The following is a 12,007-nucleotide window of genomic DNA, read 5'->3' on the forward strand; positions in this document are numbered from 1 at the left end:
TAAACTGATTCTCACCTTTGGTAGAGAGACTCAGTTGATGATGTCTATAACTAATCCATAAAACAATGGATGATATCACTAAGGAGTCTGAATATAACCTTCAAAGATGCCTTACCAGAAATAGTGGAAAATACTTTCCTAAAGAGTAGATCTAAGGGTATGGAGAGTGGATGTGAGGTTTGTCACATTTCACTAAAAGCATTTTCATACGACTTAGTTTTAGCAACTAATACATTTCTTTGTTGAAAACTATAACCTAAAAATAAACAAGCAAATAGGCAAACAAACTAAAACACAGAAGATATCACTAAAATACACTTCTGGGAGATATAGAAATAAATATACCTTATGGAGCCATGAAATAAAATCTAGTAAAACTTTAGGTAGAAACTTTAAATTAATGCATTTAAAAGTATATGATCAAGACATCGATGATGGAAAGATGAAGTTTACCAGAGAAAATAGAATATAGGTATAGAGAACAGTACATTTAAAGGCTATTGAAGTTTGTGAGATATTATGACTTAGTTAAGAACTTTTGGGGTATTAATTTAGATAAAGTAAGAAGTTAATTAAATGACGAGAGAGATGGTTAAAAGTCAAAATTCGATGAGGCCTGATTATTAAGATTATTTTATGACATAATAAGAAATTTAAACTGCTTTTTCTGGTGAATATAATCAGCAAATGTATTTAAGATGAAGGAATATGTGATCAGATTTTAATTATAAAAGGTAACTGTCAGTGCTGTATGCTAATAAAATGAATGCAGTCTAATTAATAAGCAATTAAAATAAATGAAATTATGTGAGAACTTGTAGTGTAGACAATGGCAGTGGAATGGATCAGGAAGGAAGGATAGATTAAGGTGAGGAGGTAGAAATTAAATACTTAATAAATGAATGGCTATGGTAGGTGAAAAAGAGGAATGCGTGGCAAATAAGAGTTTTAAGTTGAGAATCTTAAATTATTCAAAAAAGGCAAAGAAGCTAAAGACCATTTTCAAGTTCAAATCTGAGATAAAAATTTCACTTAAAATCCAAACAAATAAACTTAAATTATAAATTATTTCAAATGGAATTATTGATATAGATCTAGTATTATAAATCAGACTATGAGAGAATGTTATCATTCAGATTTAAAAATTGTGTCATATGGATTATCACTTGAACTCTTCTTATCGCAGGGCTGGATGGTTTTAGTAAGTGCTTGCAGGATTGTGAGCAATATATATTAATACAATCATTCAATAATTAAACAAGAAGCTTTGATTCTTCTTAATGCAAATTCTCATGAATGAGGTGCAGAATAACATAAAATAATGCATACTTATTACACATGAAAATGCAACAAAAAGAAAATACATATTCAAATAATATTAATTGGATTTTCCCATTTTACTTTTTTTTTTATTTTATTTTTTGATGGATAATTCAAAAAATGTCATGCCTGCCCTGGCCAGTTTGGCTCAGCGGTTGGAGCATTGGCCTGCAGACGAAGGAGTCCTGGGTTCGGTTCCCGCTAGGGGCATGTACCCCCCCCAAAAAAAGTGTCATGCCTGATAGCATAAAATATATCTTAAATTCAGAGAGACAAAACTATAAAATTTATCAATTACTGACATGAGGCTATTTCTACAACTTTGGTTGTGTATGCATATTTTGCTTTTATTGTATAAAATGAAATACTTATTTTATATAATGAAAAACTTGCTATTGTAACTAAATATTTTAACTGATTTATTTATGTATAAGATTTGCATATGTACTACATCGTAAATTTTTTTAATAAATAAAAAATCTCATAAGAAGCAAAAAAGTTTGCAATTTATTGATCAGATTGTCAGATTATTGTAAGAAACTGAAATGATGTTAGCTTCATTTTCCAAGAGCCAGTAGACATATTTCCTGAGAGAAGATTGTTGAGTTAGAAATGTTGGGGATAAAGCAGTTACAAAAATTCAGAGTAGAAAGTTGAGGGTTAGCACTAGAAATTCACTGGAGAAGTTCATTAGCAATGAAAAGGGCAAGAAGGACTGGAAATCAAGAAGTCATGCCCTGGCCGGTTTGGCTCAGCGGTTAGAGCGCCGGCCTGCGGTCCGGAGAGACCCGGGTTCGGTTCCCGCTAAGGGCATGTACTTTGGTTGCAGTTTGTCCCCGGCCCTGGTTGGTCGTGCGGGTGGCAGCCACTCGATGTGTCCCTTCATGTCGATGTTTCTCTCTCTCTCCCCCTTCCTTTCTCTCCCTCCCACTCTATCTGTACAAAAAATGGAAAAGTGTCCTCGGGTGAGGATAAAAAAAAAAAAGAAGTCATGGTGTTGGATGAGACATTAAAGTGGATTTTGATATCACTGGATTAGGGAAGGCAGGTATTGAAAGGTAAAAAGGTGAACTAGTGCCAAAAACTCACCATTGAGGAGAAATGGTTCAAAGTTTAAACAAGTAGATCACAAACTGATTATCTCATCTGATACTAACTAATGTATAAGTAATTATCATTTGTATTTTTATTTTAATACAAAATAAATGAATAAATAATTATGATTTGTGTTTTTCTCTCTTATCATAGAAATAAATGTACAGTCATGTTCCTCTTAATGATGTGGATAAGTTCTGAGATATGTCATTAGATGAATTTATGGTTGTGAAAGCATAGCATACACTTACACAGACCTTGATGGTATAGCCTACTGCACACCTAGGCTACATGGTATAGCCTATTGCTTCTAGGCTACAAGCCTGGCACAGCATGCTCTTGTACAAAAAGACAGAAGATTAAATCAATCATAAGAGAAAATGGTGGCATCAAGAACTTGGTAAAACAGATGTAGGAGGTTGTTGTCTATATAGTATGGCATACTGTTTTACAACAAACTTTTTGTATTCTTTTTTATAAATAGAAAGAATGTACTCTAGAATAACTATAACAACTATCATATAGTAAATACATAAATTAGCACCATAGTCATTTGTAATAATTACCAAGTATTACATACTGTACCTGATTGTATGTGCTACTGTTTTTCACAACTGGCAACATAGTAGATTTGTTTACAGCAATATCACCACAAATAAGTGAGTAATGCATGTACTATGGAGTTGTGCTATAGAGTTATGATGGCTACAACATGACAAGGCTATAGGAATTTCTCAGCTTCATTATAATCTTATGGGATCACTGTACACCAGGTTCATCATTGACCAAAAAATCTTCATGCAGAAATAATTGTAATTGACAACATATTTTCAATAATGTTTATACAATGCATTTGTACAACCATACATTTTCTTAGATTATAAAATGTAGACTTTATTTGTCCCCTGCCTAAGTACATTAAAATAAACCTTTATAAGTCCAAAAATCAAGGAAATCCCTGAGGAAAACATTTAAGGCTTGACATAAAGGCTATAATTTCAAATTTTCAAAACTATTAGAGAGACCAGAGATTTAAAGAATGAAAAATGTTCTAGCTCAAAACTGATGCAGTATAAGTTTGACAACATCTCTGAGAAATTATGTTCCAAAGTCAGTAGGCTAAAGGATTTCAAAGATAATATTAGAGAACATTAGACAGAAATTTTTTTAATTAATTAATTTATTTTTGTTACAGATGATTCTTCTTTTTACCCCATTGACACTTCCTCCCTATCCCCTCCTTCCCTGGCACAGTTGTCAATGTCCACTGGTTATGCATACATGCATATGAGTTCTGTGGTCTATCTCTTCCTCCTCCCATCCCCCTCCTCTGAGGTTTGTCAGTCTGAACCCCACATCCATGTCTCTGGGTCCTGTTCATCAGTTTGTTTTGTTCATATTATTTTACAAATAAGTGAAATCACACGATATGTGTCTTTCTCTGATTGGCTTATTTCACTTACATAATATTCTCCAGGTTCCTCCACGTGTCTCAAAGAATAAAAGGATCTCTTTTTCTTACAGCTACATACTGATTCACAGTGTATATGTACCACAGCTTTTTTATCCACACATCTCTTGATGGCCACTTGGGCTATTTCCAGAAATTAGCAATTGTAAATAATGCTGCTATGAACATAGGAGTACATATATTTTTTTTCTGATTGGTGTTTCAGGCTTCCTAGGATATATTCCTAAGAGTGGTATCACTGAGTCGAATGGCAGTTCAATTTTTAATTTTTTGAGGTAACACCACTGTGTTTTCCATAGGGGCTGCACCAGTCAGCATTCCCACCAGCAGTGTACTAGAGTCCCCTTTTCTCCACACCCTCGCCAACACTTGTTGTTTGATTTGTTGATGGCGGCCATTCTGAAAGGTGTGAGGTGATACCTCATTGTTGTTTTAATTTGCATCCCTCTGATGATTAGTGATGTTGAGAATTTCTTCGTATGTCTCTTAGCCATTTATATGTCCTGTTTGAAGAGGTGTCTATTTATTTCCTCTGCTCATTTTTTAATTGGGTTCTTTGTCTTCCTTTTGTTGAATTGTATGAGCACTCTCTATATATTGGAAATTAACCCTTTATCTGATGCATCATTGGCAATTATGTTCACAAATATAGTAGGTTCCCTTTCCATTTTGATGATGGTTTCTTTTGCTGTGCAGAACATTTTAGTTTGATGCGTTCATTTTCTCCATTGTTTCTCTTGCCTGAGGTGTTGTGTCGGTGAAAATTCTGCTGTGGTGATGTCTGAAATTTTGTTGCCTACATTTTCTTCTAGGATTTTTATGGATTCATGAGTCACATTTAAGTATTTTATCCATTTTGAGTTTATTCTTCTGTATGGTGTAAGTTGGTGGTCTAGTTTTACTTTTTTGCATGCAGCTGTCCAGTTTTCCCAACACCATTTATTAAAGAGGCTATCTTTACCGTACTGTATGTTCTTGCCAACTTTGTCAAATATTAATTGAGCATAAGGACTTGGGGCAATTTCTTGGTTCTCTGTTCTGTTCCATTAATCTACGTGCCTGTTTTTGTGCCAGTCCAGGCTGTTTGGATTACAGTGGCTTTGTAGTATAACCTGATATCCAATATTGTTATCATCTTACTTTGTGCTTTTACAAGATTGCTGTAGCTATTTGGGGTCTTTTTTGGTTCCATATAAACTTTTGGAGTATTTGGTATCTTAATGAGAACAGCATTGAATATGTAGATTGCTTTGGGTAGAATGGACATTTTAATGATGTTGATTGTTCCAATCCATGAACAAGGTATATGTTTCCACTTTTTAGTATCTTCCTCTATTTTTATTTTTCAATGACCTGTAGTTTTTGCAAGTAGTTCCTTTACTTCTTTGGTTAAGTTTATTCCTAGGTATCTTAGTTTTTTTCCTGCAATGGTAAAGGGGAGTATTTTTTTTAGATTCTATGTCTGTGATGTTCATTATCAGTATATAAGAATGACATCGATTTCTTGATGTTAATTTTGTGTCTTGCAAATTTGCCAAATTCATTTATTAGCTCTACTAGGTTTTTGATGGAGTTTTTAGGGTTTTCTATGTACAATATCATGTCATCTGCAAATAATGACAGTTTTACTTCCTCGTTTCCAATTTGAATTCCATTTATTTTTTGTTCTTGTCTGATTGTTGTGGCAAAGACTTCCAGTACTATGTTAAATAAGAGTGGTTAAAGTGGGCCTCCCTGTCTTGTTCCTGTTCTTAATGGAAATGTTTTTAGATTTTGCCCATTGAATATGATGTTGGTTGTGTATTTTACATATATGGACTTTATCATGTCAAGATTCCTCTAATCCCATATTGTTAAACATTTTAATTAGAAACGGGTGCTAGATTTTGATAAATGCTTTTTCAACTTCTATTGATAAAATAGGGTTGGTATCTTTCATTGTTTATGTGTTGTATAACATTTATTGAATTGTGAATATTGTACCAGCCTTGCATCCCTGGGATGAATCCCACTTGGTCATGGTAAATAATTTTTTTGATGTAGTGCTAGATTCGATTTGCTAATATTTTGTTCAGGATTTTGGCATCTATGTTCTTCAGGGATATTGGCCTGTAGTTTTCTTTCTTTGTAGTTTCTTTATCTGGTTTTGTAATTAGAATTATGCTAGCCCCATAAAACAAGTTTGGAAGTCTTCCTTCTTGGATTTTATGGAATAGATTGAGGAGAATGGGTGTTAGATCTTCTTTGAATATTCAATAAAACTTCCCTCGTGACACCATCTGGGCATGGGTTTTTGTTTGCTGAGAGTTTCTTGATAACATCTTCAATTTCCTTAATTGCTATTGCTCTGTTCTGGGAGATTGTGTGTTTCCAGAAATTTGTCTATTTCACCTAGGTTGACCAATTTGTTGGTGTATAATTGTGCATAATATATTTTAATAATCCTTTGTATCTCTGTGATGTCAGTTTAATTGTATTAATTAATTAATTAATTTTTGTAACAGATGTTTCTCCTTTTCCCCCCACTGATTCAGCCTACCCCGCTCACCCCGCCATGTCCCCAGCTTTGACACGCATGTCCATTGTTCATGCACAGATGCATATAATTTCTGTGGGTTATCTCTCCACACCACCCCCTTTTCTGGGAATTGTCAGTCTATACCCCACTTCCATGGCTCTAGGGCTATCCCATTCCTCAGACAGTTATGTTCATTATATTCCACAAATAAGTGAGATCATATAATACTTGTCTTTCTCTGTTAGACTTCTTTCACTTAGGATGATACTTCCCAGGTCCCTCCATGTTGTCTCAAAGGATAAACGATTTTTCTTTCTTACAGCTGCATAGTACTCCACTGTATATATGTACCACTGCTTTTTTATCCATTTGACTACTAATGGACATTTGGGCTGTTTCCAGATCTTAGCGATTGTAAATAGTACTGCTACAAACATGGGGGTACATATATTCTTTCTGATGGGTGTCTCAGGCTTTTTAAGGTATATTCCTAGAAGTGGGATCACTGGGTCAAATTGAAGTTCAATTGTTAATTTTTGGAGGTAACATCATATTGTTTTCCCACAGTGGCTGCACCAGTCTGCATTCCTGCCAGGAGTGTACTAGAGTCCCCTTTTCCCCACATCCTCGCCAACACTTGTTGTTTGGTGATTTGTTGATGGCGACCATTCTGACAGGTGTGAGGTGATACCTCATTGTTGTTTTAATGTATATCTCTCTGATGATTAGTGATGTTGAGAATTTCTTCATATGTCTCTTAGCCATTTGTATGTCCTGTTTGGAAAGGTGTTTATTTAGTTACTCTGCCCATTTTTTTTTTTTTTATTAATTTTTATTTATTTTTTTGTTACAGACATTTTACCTTTTTACCCCGTTGGCACCCCCCACCCCACCCACCCTCCACCCTGTCCCCGGCTTAGTTGTCCATGTCCATTGATCATGCATACATGCATATAAGTTCTGAGGTTTATTTCTTCCCACCCCCCCACTCCCCATCCCCTCTTCTGAGGGATGTCAGTCTGTGCCCTACTTCCATGTGTCTGGGTCTACTGTATTCCTCAGACTGTTATGTTCATTATATTCCGTATATAAGTGAGATCATGTAGTATTTGTCTTTTTCTGCTTGGCTTCTTTCACTTAGGATAATACTACCAGGTCCCTCCATGTCGTCTCAAAGGATAAGAGATCTTTCTTTCTTACCGCTGCATAGTACTACATTGTGTATATGTACCACACCTTTTTCATCCATTCGTCTACTGGTGGACACTTGGGCTGTTTCCAGATCTTAGCTATTGTAAATAGTGCTGCTATAAACATGGGGGTACATATATCCTTCCTGATTGGTGTTTCAGGCTTCTTAGGGTATATTCCCAGCAGTGGGATCACTGGGTCAAATGGAAGTTCAAATTTTAATTTTTTGAGGTAGCACCATATTGTTTTCCATAGCGGCTGCACCACTCTGCATTCCCATCAGCAGTGTATTAGAGTCCCCTTTTCTCCACACCATCGCCAACACTTGTTGTTTGATGATTTGTTGATGGCGGACATTCTGACAGGTGTGAGGTGATACCTCATTGTTGTTGTAATTTGCATCTCTCTGATGATTAGTGATGTTGAGCATTTCTTCATATGTCTCTTGGCCATTTGTATGTCATGTTTAGAGAGGTGTCTATTCAGCTCCTCTGCCCAATTTTTAACTGGGTTCTTTGTCTTTCTTTTGTGGAGTTGTATGAGCACTCTATATATATTGAAAATTAACCCCTTATCTGATACATCATTGGCAATGATGTTCTCCCATACAGTGGGTTGCCTTTCCATTTTGAGGATTGTTTCTTTTGCTGTGCAGAAGCTTTTTAGTTTGATGTAGTCCCATGTGTTCATTTTCTCCTTTATTTCTGTTGCCTTAGGTGATGTATCAGTGAAAATTCTGCTCCATATGATGTCCAAAATTTTGTTGCCTACATTTTCTTCTAGGATTTTTAGGGATTCACAGGTCACATTTAAGTCTTTTATGCATTTTGAGTTTATTTTTGTGTATGGTGTAAGTTGATGGTCTAGTTTCATTTTTTTTTTGCATGTAGCTGTCCAATTTTCCCAACACCATTTATTAAAGAGGCTGTCTTTACTCCACTGTATGCTCTTGCCACCTTTGTCAAATATTAATTGAGCGTATTGCCTTGGGTCCATTTCTGGGTTTTCAGTTCTGTTCCACTGGTCTATGTGCCTGTTCTTGTGCCAGTACCAGGCTGTTTTGGTTACAGTCGCTTTGTAGTATGACCTCATATCTGGTATTGTGATCCCACCTACTTTATTCTTCTTTTTCAAGATTGCTGTGGCTATTCGGGGTCTTTTTTGGTTCCATATGAACTTTTGAAGTATTTGTTCTAGTTCTATGAAATATGTCGTTGGTATTTTGATGGGGATGGCATTGAATCTATAGATTGCTTTGGGTAGTATGGACATTTTAATTATGTTAATTCTTCCAATTCATGAACAGGGTATGTGCTTCCACTTTTTTATATCTTCTTCTATTTCTTTTTTCAATGACCTGTAGTTTTCTGCAAATAGGTCCTTTACTTCTTTGTTTAAGTTTATTCATAGGTATTGTAATTTTTTTGGCACGATGGTAAATGGGATTGTTTTTTCAGTTTCTCTTTCTGTGAGTTCATCATTGATGTACAAGAATGCCGTCGATTTCTTGACGTTAATTTTGTATCCTGCTATTTGCCAAATTCATTTATTAAGTCTAATAGATTTCTGATGGAGTCTTTGGGGTTTTCTATGTACAATATCATGTCATCTGCAAATAATGACAGTTTCACTTCCTCCTTTCCAATTTGGATCCCTTTTATTTTTTCTTCATGTCTGATTGCTGTGGCTAAGACTTCCAGTACAATGTTAAATAAGAGTGGCGAAAGTGGACATCCCTGTCTTGTTCCTGTTCTTAATGGAAATGCTTTTTGTTTCTGTCCATTGAGTATGATGTTGGCTGTAGGACTTTCATATATGGCCTTTATTATGTCGAGATATGATCCCTCTATTCCTACACTGCCGAGCGTTTTTATCAGAAATGTGTGCTGGATTTTGTCGAATGCTTTTTCAGCATCTATTGATATGATCTTGTGGTTTTTATTCTTCATTTTGTTTATGTGGTGTATCATGTTTATTGATTTGCGAATATTGTACCAGCCTTGCATCCCTGGAATGAATCCCACTTGGTCATAGTGAATAATTTTTTTTATGTATTTCTCGATCCTACTTGCTAATATTTTGTTCAGGATTTTGGCGTCTATGTTCATCAGGGATATTGGCCTGTAGTTTTCTTTCTTTGTACTGTCTTTTTCTGGTTTTGGAATTAGAATTATGCTGGCCTCATAGAACGTGTATGGAAGTCTTCCTTCTTCTTGAATTTTTTGAAAAAGTTTGAGGAGAATGGGTGTTAGTTCTTTTTTGAATGTTCAATAAAACTCCCCCGTGAAGCCATCTGGGCCTGGGCTTTTGTTTGCTGGGAGAGTCTTGATTACCTCTTCAATTTCCTTAGTTGTTATTGGTCTGTTCAAGTTTTCTATCTCTTCCGGGAATAGTTTTGGGAGACTGTGTGTTTCTAGAAATTTGTCCATTTCGCTTAGATTGTCGAATTTGTTGCCATATAGTTGTTCGTAGTAGTTGTTAACGATCTTTTGTATTTCCGTGGTGTTGGTTGTTACTTCTCCTCTTTCATTTCTGATTTTGTGTATTTGGGTTCTCTCTCTTTGTTTCTTGGTGAGTCTAGCTAAGGGTCCATCAATCTTGTTTATCTTTTCGAAAGACCAGCTCTTTGTTTCATTGATCCTTTGAATTGTTTTTTTGGTCTCTATGTCATTTATTTCTGCTCTGATCTTTACTATTTCCTTCCTTCTACTTGCTCTGGGGTTTTCTTTTTGTTTGCTTTCTAATTCTTTAAGTTGTGTGGTTAGACAGTCAATTAGAAATTTTTCTTGTTTTTTGAGGTAGGCCTGTAGTGCTATGAACTTCCCTCTCAGAACTGCTTTCGCTGCATCCCATAGATTTTGTGTTGTTGTGTGTTCATTTTCATTGGTTTCCAGGAAGTTTTTAATTTCTTCCTTGATATCCTCGGTGACCCATTCATTGTTTAATAACATGCTATTTAGCCTCCATGTGTTGAAATGTCTTTGCATGTTCTTGTTGCAATTGATTTCTAGTTTCATGCCATTGTGATCTGAGAAGATGCTTGATATGATTTCAATTTTCTTGAACTTGTAGAGATTTAGTCTGTGTCCTATCATGTGGTCTATCTTTGAGAATGTCCCATGTGCACTTGAGAAGAATGTGTATTCTGTAGTTTTGGGGTGTAATTCTCTGTAGATATCTATTAAATCCATTTGGTCTAGTGCTTCATTTAGAGTCTCTGTTTCCTTGCTAATTTTTTGCCTAGAGGATCTATCCAGTGCTGTGAACGGGGTGTTGAAGTCCCCTGCTATGATTGTATTGTTGTCGATTTCTCCTTGGAAGTCCTCCAGAAGATTTTTAATATATTTTGGTGCTCCTATATTGGGTGCATATATGTTTATCAAGGTTATATCTTCCTGTTGGATAGATCCTTTCAATATTATGTAGTGGCCATCTTTGTCTCTAGTTATGGTCTTCATTTTGAAATCTATTTTATCAGATATGAGAATTGCTACCCCAGCTTATTTTTGCTTTCCATTTGCTTGGAAAATTTTTTTCCATCCCTTCACTTTCAACCTATGTGAGTCTTTTGTTGAGAGGTGGGTCTCTTGTAAACAACATATAGATGAGTCATGCTTTCTTATCCAATAAGCTACTCTGTGTCTCTTTATGGGAGCATTCAATCCATTTACGTTTAAGGTGATTATTGATATGTACTTATTTATTGCCATTTTTGTTTAGTGTGGTTCCATTTTTTTTCCCATTTCTACTGCTAATTACAGCAGTCCTTTTAACATATCTTGTAGTGCTGGTTTGGTGCTAATGTATTCCCTTAGCCTTTTTTTGTTTGGGAAGCTCTTTATTTGATCTTCTCTTTTGAATGATAGCCTTGCTGGGTAGAGTAGTCTTGGATTCAGATTCTTGTTTTTCATGACTTTGATTCCTTCATGCCATTCTCTTCTGGCCTGTAGTGTTTCTTGTGAGAAGTCAGCTGAGAGCCTTATGGGGTTCCCTTTGTAGGTAACTTGTTGCTTATCTCTTGCTGCTTTTAGGATTCTCTCTTTGTCTTTAATTTGTGGCATTTTAATTACTATGTGTCTTGGTGTGGGCCTGTTTGGGTTCTTCTTACTTGGGACTCTCTGTGCTTCTTGAACTTGAATGCCTTCTTCCTTCACCAAATTAGGGAAGTTTTCTCTCACTATTTTTTTGAATATATTCTCTATCCCTTGCTCATTTTCTTCTCCTTCAGGGACTCCTATGATGTGAATATTATTACATTTCCAGTTGTCCCATAGTTCTCTTAAGCTGTCTTCCTGTTTTTTAATCATTTTTTCCTTTTGTTTTTCTGATTGGTTGATTTTTTCTACCCTGTCTTCTAATTCACTGATCCGGTCCTCAGCTTCCTCTACTCTGCTTTTTAAGCCTTCCAATGT

The sequence above is a fragment of the Molossus molossus genome, unplaced genomic scaffold (assembly GCF_014108415.1).
Source record: "Molossus molossus isolate mMolMol1 unplaced genomic scaffold, mMolMol1.p scaffold_m16_p_5, whole genome shotgun sequence".
NCBI lineage: Eukaryota > Metazoa > Chordata > Mammalia > Chiroptera > Molossidae > Molossus > Molossus molossus.